Here is a 12,570-nt window from a genome sequence, read left to right on the forward strand (position 1 = left end):
CACTTCCAACTTCTAAATTTAATTTCATCCTAAAGTTTCCTTTGGAAAATGAGGGATACTTACAACAATTGCAATATAGTAGGGATGCTTCTGTTCTGCTCTTTGTGTTGGTATATTAATAATGAAAAAAGTCCCCAAGACCAATGCTTCTCCTGTCCCTCCACCTATTCAATATTGCCTTCATCTATCAGGGCACAACTGAAGTACTGCTTTCTCCAGGAAGTCTTCTCAAATGACTCAATCACTTGTTGTTCATTTGTTTCAAATGGCAATCCTGTTTCTTCCAAATGGATTGCATTATATTTTTTTAAAAAATAGTCTATGCAAAACAAAGTAATATGTTTATGTTTATCAAACTGTATTATTTCCCTAAGGGAAAATTGAAAGACTAAATTTTCCTGCCCCTAGGTGAAGTCATTTGAATACTTTTATCCATTAGAATATTAGTATAGTGATACTCACTATTCCCAAGCCTGATCCCTAAAGATCCACCGTTCATGATTTTCCTGTATCCCTTTCCAACAGAGAACCAAATATTTAGTATAGCCATGTCTAAAGATGGAAAAAGCCTGGATCCTTGAGTCAGTGGTTGGAGAAGAGCTACTCAGGAATATTCTCTGTCAGCAACAATCTCAGAAATATGAGTAAGAAGTAAAATGCTATTATATTAAGTCATTGAGATTCCATGATCATTTATACAGTAACTAATATTCATAACCCTATTTAATATAATATGTTATTTTTATTTATGTTTAACCTTCTATGGAAGTATAGTGTACTTCAGTATGGGTTTTTTTTTTTTTTTTTTTAGATTTTATTTATTCATTCATGAGAGACAGAGAGAGAGAAGGCAGAGACATAGGCAGAGGGAGAAGTAGACTCTCAGGAGCCTGATGTGGGACTCAGTCTCAGAACTCCAGGATCATGCCCTGAGCCAAACGCAGATGCTCAACCACTGAGCTACCTAGGCGTCCCTCAGTATGTTTTAATATGAAGTATAACATACATATATTTTGTATATATGTACCGAAGAAAACCAAAATCAGGGTACAATTTGATGAGTTGTCACAAACTAAATGCATCCATGCAGCTAGCCTCAATATCAAGAAAAATAATGTTATCTGCTTCCCAAAAAGCCACCCTCATGCCCTCCCAAAGCGATAGCCTGTTACAGTTACCAGCACAATGGCTTCCAATAGCACAGATCAGTTACTACTTTATAGAAATGGAATGACGAGACTACAATTGAATGGGTTACCAATAGAGACCTCTCCTGAGACACACAACTCTCCTCACATTGAACTTGGCCTCCCCATTGCTGTCCCCTAACCACTTCATTCTATAATAAAATGAGTGGTTTCTCATGCCATAGAGTGCAAGCAGAGAGAGAGAGAGAGAGAGAGAGAGAGAGAGAGAGAGATGGCTAAGCGCTAGAACTTCTGAGTGGCTGGGCTCATAGTTAGTAGGCATGAGATATTGGGGACGAATGTGGGTGCAGAAGCATCATCTAAGGCTTTGTTCTCAAATCTTACTGCAATGTGCCAATGAGCTAGTGTTAACCTAATGAACAAAGAGAACTAAAAGGCCTTGCTATCTCAGTAGTAATTTACTCTAATTCCAAACCCTAAATTCAGCTCATTAACTCTTCACCCTTAAAAAGATAAGGTGAAGGCCAAGAAGAACATAAATCAAAAAGAAAAAAAATGAGGGAAAATAAAACACAAAATAGCACATAGAGTTTAAATATGCACATGCTGCAGTCATTCAGAGCTAGGTATGAAACACTATCATTCATTCAATTTGTAAACTAATACTCTGATTCATTATTTTTTAGTATCTGCATAATATTTCAAAGTGCAGCTGTTCTGTAATTAAGTAAGCCAATGTGCTATTGGGATAAGTAGGTGGCTATAAAGTGGGTATCATGAGGGAGTGTTTCTGGAGTTCTCCATTTACAGACACTCACTTTGTACTCAGTTGCTTGCCACTAAGTACAATGGTCTCATAAACATTCTTGTACATATACCTTTAAAAACCTGGAGCTCTTATTTTTATGGGAAAGATTCAAATAGTAGGTCTTCTGGGACAGAGGGTTTATGTAGTTTCAAGTTTTAACAGCTGTTACAAGAGTGCTTTCCAAAAAAATTGTGGCAATCTACATGTTCATTACTAATGTATCAGCATCCTTTTACCCAAATTCCTGCCAGCAATAAGTGTTAGCCTTCTTAATTTTTGTTTTCTTTGGAATGCCTGAGTGGCTCAGCAGTTGAGCGGCTACCTTTGGCTCAGGGCATGGTCCCAGAGTCCCAAGATCGAGTGCCACATGGGGTCTCCGCATGGAGCCTGCTTCTCCCTCTGCCTGTGTCTCTGCCTCTCTCTCTCTCTGTCTCTCATAAATAAATAAAATCTAATAAGTAAAATAAAATTTATATATATATATATAAATTTTGTTTTCTTTGTACTTTTCCCAACATACAAAATAGAGAAAATGTATAACAAACTCCCAAACACTCACCACCCAGTTTCATTGATATACCATTTCTACAAGGTTATATTTTTTAAAGGTTTATTTATTTGAGAGAGAGAGAAAGAGAGAAAGAGAGCACATGACCAGGGGGAGGGGCAGAGGAAGAGAGAGAGATAAAATCTCAAACAGACTCCCCATGGAATGTGGAGCCTAGCTTGGGGCTTAATCCCAGGACCCTAAATTCATGACCTGAGCCAATTCCAAGAGTCCCACACTTAATCAACTGTGCCTTTCAGGCACCCCTACAGCCTTATATTTTAATTTTTGAGGCATCTTTTATATCTAGAAAAAAGTATATCCTTTTTAGTATATAATTCTATGAGCCTTAATGATTGCATACCACTGTATAACCACCCAGACAGTCATGATATAGAGGTTCTATCACAGTATAAAGTTCCCTTGTGCCCTTTTATAATCAAACATTCCTTTCACATACTAGGCCCTGGCAAGCAGCGGTATGTTTTTCCCTATATTTTTGCTTTTCCAGAATGTTATAGAAATGTAATCATACAGAATGTAACCCTTTAAATCTGGTTTCTGCAATTTAGCATAATGCACTTGAGATTCATTCATATCAGTACTCAATCGGTTGCATGTTCCTTTTTATAGCTGAACGGTATCCAATTGTAAGGGCATGCCAGAGTTCACATATCCGTTCAACATTTGAAATTTGGGGTGATTATGAATATAGCTGCAATAAACATTGATGCACAAGTGTTTGTGGGAACATAAGTTTTTATTTTTCAGATAAAAACCTAGGAATGGAAGTAGTGGATCATATTGGTTAGTATATATTTGACTTTATAAAAAAACTGTGCACCTGTTTTCCAGAGTGGTTATAATATTTTACAACCCCATCAGCAATGTATGAGAGGTCTAGATTCTCTGTATCCTCAGAGGTATGTGGTACTGTCAGCTTTTTTTTTTTTTTCAAGTCACTCAAAAACATGAGTAGTATTTCTTATTGTGGTTAGAGTTGCATTTTCCTAATGATGAATAACCCTGAGTACTTTTTCTTGTGCATATTTGTATTCTTTGCTAAAACATTTTTCAATCTTATTTTTAAATTAGATTGAATGTTTTCATATTATAAAATTTTGAGAGGCCTTTATGTATTGTAGGCACGTGTCCTTTATTAAACGTGTGTTTTGAAAATGTTTTTTATTTTGTCTTGTTTTTCATTTACTTAACAATAGCTTCACTTTTGTAAAAGTTGATTTGTTGGTAGTACAGTTCTATGAATTTCAACATTATAGATGTCCATGATAACACCACAATAATACAATAATCAGTGCACAGAAAACTCAATTACCAAAAAATAAATAAACTTTACAATTCACTGATACATTTTTCAAATCTACAGTTTTCTTTTTGGGGGGGTATTACGCACATGTAATCATATAGTAGTAACGTTTGGAGACTACATTCTTTCACTTGCTATAGGGCCTTGGAGATTCATGCAAAAAGGTGTGTACGATAATTCTGTTCCATTCTACTATGAGTCTGAGTTGCACTCGATTGTGTGGATGTACCTTAGTTAGCTTATCCTTTCACCTATCAGATATCTGGTCTGCTTCCAGTTTGTGTCAGTTATTAATAGAGCTGTCATAAATATCCACGTAGGGATTTTTGTATGAACATATATTTTCATTTTTTTAGGATACATTTCCCAAGGGTGGGGTTGCTGGGCTCACAGTACACTATGGTTAACTTAGTAAGAAAACACCAAACCATTTTCCATTATGACTGTACCAATGTTTATTCCCATCAGCAATCCATGAAGTGTTCCAGTAGCTATGCCTTCCTTGTCAGATCTTGGTATTGAATATTTTACTTAAATTTAAATTTAACCTTTCTATTAGGTGTGTGGTAGTGTCTCATCATGATTTTAATTTGTAATATATGACTTTAAATAACTTTTCATGTATATATTTGCCATCTTCATATCCTATTTGGGGAAGTGTATGGTCATGCCATTAGCTCTTTTTTAAATTAATGTTTTCTCTTTTTTTAAATATAGTTGACACACAATGTTACATTAGTTTCAGGTATACAACCTAGTGATTTGACAAGTTTATACATTATGCCATGTTCACCACAACTATAGCTACCATCTGCCCCATCATATCACGGTATCAGTGACTGTATTCTCCATGTGTTGCTTTTTATTCCTGTGATTCACTCATTCCATAACTAGAAGCCTGTATCTCCCTCTCCCTTTCATCCATTTAGCCCAACCATCTACCCACCTCCCCTCTAGCAGCCATCAGCTTGGTTCTCTGTATTTATAGTTCTGATTCTACTTCTTGTTTTCTTGTTCATTTTTTTTTAGATTCCTTTATGAGTAGAATCATATGGTATTTGTCTTTCTCGTCTGACTTATGTAACTTAGCATAGTACCCTCTAGCTCCATCCCTGTTTTCTCAAAGTCATAATTTCATCTTTTATATGACTGTGTAATATTCTATTATATATGTGTGTGTGCATGTATGTATTACACTATATGCAATATAATATATATACATATATATAATACACACATACATATACACTATGTTATCCTTATCTATTCACCTATTTTATTTATTTTTTTTAATTTTTATTTATGATAGTCACACACACAGAGAGAGAGAGAGAGAGGCAGAGACACAGGCAGAGGGAGAAGCAGGCTCCACACACCGGGAGCCCGATGTGGGATTCGATCCCAGGTCTCCAGGATTGTGCCCTGGGCCAAAGGCAGGCGCTAAACCGCTGCGCCACCCAGGGATCCCTCTATTCACCTATTGATGTACACTTAGGCTACTTCTAAAATTTGGCTATTGTAAATAATGCTGCAATGAACATAGCAGTGCATATACCTTTTCAAGTTAGTGTTTTCATTTTCCCTGGATCAATATCCAATAGTGGAATTATTGGATCATATAGTATTTCTTTTTAATTTCTTGAGGAACTTCTATACTGGTTTCCACGAAAGCTATACCAGTCTACTTTCCATCAACAGTGCACAAGATTTCCTTTTTCTTCACATTCTTGCCAACACTTGTTGTTTCTCATCTTCTTGATTTTAACAATTTTAATAGGTGGGAGGTGATATCTTATTTTGGTTTTGATTTGCCTTTCCCTGATGATGAGTGATGTTGAGTATCTTTTCATGTGTATGTTGGCCATCTGCATATCTTCCTTGGAAAAATGTCTATTCAGGTCCTCTCCTGTGTCTATTTTTAAAATTGGATTGTTTGGGGGTTTTTGGTGTTGAATTGTATAGTTCTTTATATATTTTGGATATTACCCCCTTATTGGATATACAATTTGCAAATATTGCTCTCCCATTCAGTAGGTTGTCTTTTGGGGTGCCTGCCTGGCTCAGTCAGCTAAACATCCGACTTTGGCTCAGGTCATGATCCTAGGGTCCTGGGATTGAGCCTCATGCCAGGCTCCCTGCTCAACAGGGAGCCTCTGCTGGCCACTCCCCCTGCTTGTGTGCACAGTCTCTCTCTCTCTCTCTCTCTCTCTCTCTCTCTCTATCTCTCTGTCAAATAAACAAATAAAATCTTAAAAAAAAAAAACTAGCTTGTCTTTTAGTTTTGCTGAATGTTTCATTCGCTGTGCAGAAGCTTTTAATTTGATGTAATCCCAATAGTTTATTTTTGCTTTTGTTTCCCTTGCCTTAGGATACATATCTAGAAAATGTTGCTATGGCTGATGTCAGAGAAATCACTGCCTGTGCTCTCTCCTAGGATTTTTATGGTTTCAGGACTCAATTTAGGTCTTTAATCCACTTTAAATTTATTTTTGTGTATGGTGTTAGAAAGTAGTCCAGTATCATTCTTTTACATTCAGTTTCCAGTTTTCCCAGCAACATTTATTAAAAATACTGTCTTTTTCTCATTGTATTCTTTCATCTTTTATCATATAAATGTGGGTTTATTTCTGGGGTCTCTATTCTGTCCCATTGATCTGTATATCTGTGTAGTATCATATTTTCTAATTTTTCAGTTTTGAAAGCTATTTATAAATTCCAGTTAAAATCTATTCTAAAATATATGGTTTGCAAATATTTCTCTTCATCTATACTTTATAGGCTATTTGTTCATTCCCTTACTTATATCATTAGTAAAATTAACATTTTAAGTTTTAACAGAGCCAAATTTATCAAATTTTCTTTTATGCATTGGGTCATGTATACAAATTCATCATCAAAGTCACATACATTGTTCTGTATTTTCTTCTAAAAGATTTACAGTTTTACATTTTATCTTTAAGCTAATGATCCATTTGAGATTATTTTTGAACATGTAAGATTTAAATAAAGATATTTTTCTTAGTTTTGTTTATTTTCCATATATATCTAATTGATCTAGCATCATTTGTTGAAAAAACTCTTTATTGAATTGTTTTGTAACTTGGTCAAAAACAAATTATCTTTATTCATGTGTATCTATTTCTGAATTCTATTCTGATCTTTTTTTGGTTTTGTTTTGTTTTGTTGTTGTTGCTGTTATTGTTTGAGCTGTATCTCTCTCTCTTTGGCAGTACCACAATCTTGATTACCATGGCTTTATGGAAAATCTTAAAATTGAGTAACATTACTCTTTTTCAAAATTGTTTTAACTATTCTAGTTCTTTGGCCTTTACATATAAAATTTAGAATGAGTTTATGTATATCTACCAAAATAAAATCCTGCTGAAATTTTATTGGTATAAAGTTTGATCTATAAATAATTTGGGAACTATTTGACATCTTTCCTATGATGATTTGTTAATCCATGAATATGGCCTGTCTTTCCATTTATTTAGCTCTTTTGAATATTTTTATCAGTGTTTCATAGTTTTCAACATACAGATCCAGTGTATTTTTTGTTGGTCTTATACCCAAATATTTAATTATTTCATTATTTTTTTAGTTCATTGTAAAAGTAGAAGTTTAATTTTGGTCTCCAAATATACATTGCTAATCTAAAAATATCCAACTGGCTTTATATTTTGACTTTATCCTGTGAGTTTCTTGTAAATGTATGTTATCAACAATAGGGATCATTTTATTTCTTCCTTTCTGATCTGGCTATCTTTTGTTTATTTTTCTTGCCTTATTACACAGGCTAAGACTTCCAATTCTACCTTGAGCGCATGTGGAGTAAGTTTCTTTCACTACATTTGAAAGATTAAAGGAAAGAAAAAGTTCAATTGGATTGACTTGTTGCCATTGAGAAGCAACAGTCTTAAAAGCATGTAGACACATAGTTGTGTCTACCCTCAAAAGAGTGTGTGATTTGTGCTATAGAACCTGAGGAGAATCCTTGGATGGCAGTTATGGAGGACACACAGTGTAAAGGACTCCTGTTTCCACCACTGCCACACTCTGATCATTTTGACCAGAGGAAGCACAATATTCTGAACACAGACAAGAAAAGAACTAGTGGCTCATGCCCAGTGATTAGTTGTAGACTGTCTATAAATCAGAGCCCAGAATTTGTCTTGTGTTCCGCATGAGTAAGTCTCACCCAAGATCTGGATGTTAGCACTATTCTGGAAGCAAACCTCATTTAATCTTGAGAGAGAAATATTGTGATGGTCAGCAGGAGTATTCCACTTACCAAGTTGCTTTCCCAAATCAGACCCTGACTATGAACCCCAGGAATGACCTCACAGTTACAGTCCCAGAGTTCCTTGGGGCATGTAGTCAACTCCTTGTATGGAGTGGATGGTTGGAGTGTGCTTCCAAATAAGAAAGACCAGAGACTATGTGGATCTTGGTCAAGGCTAGGGTACCATGCCTAAATAGCACTGCCATATTAGTTGGTCCTAAGCACCATACAGGACTCCAAAGTTTAGGGGGTCCTGAGGCATGGGTCTAAATACCCAAGATCCCTCTTGCCTGAGCCTATAGGTAGTCCTACTTTGAAAATCAAAACAAGACTATACACAATGTGAAAGGAATAGTTCCCACAGAAAATTTAAGAGCTCATTCCCAAGCAAAGAGAAAGTGATGCTTGGCTGTCATGAATAGCAGACATCAGTTGCAGAGTAATATGGTATTATAATAATTATAGTTAATATTCCTTATAATTAGAGCTAACACTTAGTATTCACTCTGTTCCAAGCACTGTTCTAGACACTTTTCATATTTTAATTCATTTTACCTTCAAAATCACATTATGAAGAAAATAATATTATTATCTATTTTTTACAACTAAGAAAATAGAAGCAGAGAGAAGTAAATGATGTATTCAAGGTCATAGAACAACTAAAAGGTGGAGCTATAATTTGAACACAGGCCAACCGGAACCAGGGTCTGTACCTTTAACCCAACTTTTTACTGTTTTTTGAATGTGTCAGTCCATTCTTAACTGAGAAATACACCAGACAGTTTAAAGCAGAGGGAAGAAAAGGCCTCAAGGCATTAAATTCTTCCATTTTTCTGTTTTATTTTGTTGTGTTGTTTTATTCCATGTACTGTTTTATCACATTTACTGAAAGACTTTTCTAATCATTTGATAGATAGATACAAATTCATGGTTTTGCTTTCACTGAAGGCCAGAAGATGCAACATACAGAAACACAGTAATTTGTAATGATTTAACACATGAAATCAGAATTTTTATCTTCTCCAAAATTCTAAGGCTTTAGTGCTGGCCTTGCCAAAATAATTCTTCCTTTTTTATTAAAAAAAAAAAAAAACTATACTCTCTTCTTAAAAGCAGGTATGATCACTAATACCAATTCAGTTGAAGTCCCTCATGAAAATATTGAATAGAGTCACATAATTGGAGACCTAGCAGAGCAGAGTAAGTGTTAGACAGTGATAGTAAAATCAGATATGGCTATTATCTCAGTGCCTGAAAACCTAGGCATTTCACACTAGAAATAATTTACCAGTCTCAAGAGGGACAAAGAAAAAGAAGCCTCAGATAGTATATTTACAATAGCCAGCATATCAGTATTCTTGAAAGGTTGCTGCAATAGTCAAGGTTCAGTCCACCTAAAGCATATGCCAAGGACATACAAAAAAGAATGTCAAATAAGAAAATTTTGTTGGATTGGGCTCTAAAACAGACAAATGTCCAATAGCAGAGCTGATATAAGAACATAATTTATTATCTCTATTTTTCCTAACAGTGAGCATTCATTATGATTTGTGACTTTAATTTTGTACATGCTACTCCAACTGAAAATTATATTTACACACAGACAATCCCAAAGCTTAACATTAATTTAATATTTTTTTCCTTAAAAACTGTTCATCTTCATGGACTTTTAAGTCATTATATATCATTATATTCAACTTATTCTATTATAATTGCCATCATAAAATGAACTAAACCAGAATCTCCAAAAACCTTTAGTAAATCTGCTTTCTGAAATAAAATATTTTTAAGAAAACTTTAGTGTTAAACATCTTCTCAAAGTCATTTCCATACCCGTGTAAATCTCATTCATACCCACCTATATGTGGTTTGGAGGAAAGAATCAGCAAATGTTTAGAAAATAAAAGTTGTTAGAGAATTGTAATATATACGGGGATGAAATGATGGAGGGAGAAGAATATCAGATCGAAAACTGCATTTTAACATAAGATTATAGAAAATTTATCCAGCACAAAAAAAGGGAAGAAAGGTTGAAAGTAATCCTGACTTTTTATTTCTCTAATATTATTTCACACATAAGAAAGTCTTCTCCAGGATGGGGAACCAGAAAAGAACTCATTTTGAAGGAGAAAGCAGATAGCTTGTGCAGGAAGCATATTCTATTAGTCTGATGGAATCCAAGGAAATCATACTTTGGTTGCATTTTTATTGTTCAGAGGTTCTCTTCTCATCAAAGTAACTTCAATGGCATTCAATTCTATTCTCTAGAATGAAGGAAGGAGAGAGGGAGGGAAGAAGGAAGGAAGGAAGAGAGGGAGGAAGGGAAGAAAGGAGGGAAGGGGGGATCCCTGGGTGGCTCAGCAGTTTAGCGCCTGCCTTTGGCCCAGGGCGTGATCCTGGAGTCCTGGGATCGAGTCCCGCGTGGGGCTCCTGGCATGGAGCCTGCTTCTCCCTCTGCCTGTGTCTCTGCCTCTCTCTCTCTCTCTTTGTGTGTGTGTGTGTGTGTGTGTGTGTGTGTGTCTATCATGAATAAATAAAATCTTGAAAAAAAAAGAAAGGAGGGAAGGGGAAGGAAAGGGAAGAAAGAGAGGGGAAAGGGAAGGAAAGGAGAAGGAGAAAGGAAGGGGAGGACTCAATGAGTCTCTAGTCTTAAGTTAGCAAAACAGAAGAGCAAAAGTTTTACAATACATTATATTTATATAAAATACACATTAAAAGTAAGTGTGCTATAATGAAAGGAAGAGAGAGATCAGGAAGAAAGTTTAGAAATGTGAAAGAAAGGCAGAAACACATGGTAAAAGTAGTCAATAAATACTGGAAATGTCAAATTGGAAATATTTAATGAATTCTCCACATTAATTGGTAAACAGAGAAAAGAGAGTAAGAAAGCTTTCCTACTACCCAGTGTGTGAGGGGCATCTTGAAAATTAAGAAGAAATGCAAGAATGAGCTAACCTTCTGAGCATCAAGACTCCTGGAAGAGCAGAAATGCCCAGTCACTCATTCAGCTCATATTAAACAAATATTTAGTGCCTTCTATGTGATATAAATGTTGTGCTAAACACTGAAAATTTAAAAATACAGAAGATACTTGAGAACCATTAGTCCAGACTTCGAGTCCTTGTAGGATTCAAAAGAACTGATTCTAGATGGTTCAGCTAAAAACAAAAAAGATTCAGGGAAAAGCAATGGGTAAGAGAAGGCTACAAAAATGGAGTTCATCCTGAGCACAACTGCCAAGCAGATCCTGTGAAGGGTAGGTCAAATCATGTCTCATCTCCGCTTTAAAACTTCCAGTGGGCTCCACATTTCTCTTGGAACAAAATGTCCTTACAGTCCTTAAAATGGACAACAATGTCCTACACAATCAAACCATCATTCTTCTCTTTGCAGTTCTCGGCAGTTCTTTCTCCTCTACCCTCTCTCCACTCATTCAGTCCCAATCATGGTGAATGGAATACACACTGCTGTCCCCTCTTCCCTCTGTCTACGATGTTCCTGCCACAGACATCCACAGGGCTCATACCTTCCCATCTTCCTCAAATCTTATCCTAAATGCCACATCTCAACATGGCATTGCCTGAATGCCACACATTATAAGTGTGACATCTCCACAGACAGGTGCTTCTGCTCCGTCTTTATTTTTCCCATTTCAGGTATCTTCTAACACATTAATATAATGTACATATTTATTGTGGCTTCACCATTCATTATCTGCCTCCTGTCACTGGAATATAAGCTGTAGGAGGGAAAAGGGATTTTGGTATTTGTTTTGTGTTTTTTTTAAATCACTGTTACTGAAATAGCTTATGCATTTAATATATGTTTGTTGAAACAAAGAACAAATATTCAAAGAATAGATATATATAAATTCCTTTTGGGGTGTTTCATGTTGGAAAATAAATTTTGGATATATCATTTATAAGAATTAAGTGAAATTTCATCTTTAGGGACCCATAAGAAAGTCATAAGAAAGTCATAAGAAAACTAGCTAGCCTGCGTAGTGTCAATAAGCTCCTATCTTTCAGAAAATGTGAACAACCTGAGAATATTCAGGATCATTTCATTGTTCTGTCCTAAAAGAAAGGGTAATTAGAAAAGAAGTGGATATTGGATACTTCAATGACCATCCCATTTGAAGAGCATACCTCTGTGCATTAGCATAGCTACATGTAAAGAGGTGTCATTATAGATTGTTCCACTTAAATATGTCCAGCCCTTACAGTGCTGTATTGTCTTTTCATATTACCTAAATTCTTCACATACATTGATTTCATATTCTATTTTGAAAAAAATTGGAGTTTTTATCAGTACAATATAAACTATTTACTTGTATTGAATACAGTATGACATGATTTAAAAAAAAAAAAACAAGATTTAGAGGCATGCAGACTAGAGATGTCGGTTTCAGTTCTGCTGTTTACTAGGCACCTGGTCTTGAACAAATTACTGAACTTC

Source organism: Vulpes vulpes, chromosome 15, assembly GCF_048418805.1.
Source record: "Vulpes vulpes isolate BD-2025 chromosome 15, VulVul3, whole genome shotgun sequence".
Taxonomy (NCBI): Eukaryota; Metazoa; Chordata; class Mammalia; order Carnivora; family Canidae; genus Vulpes; species Vulpes vulpes.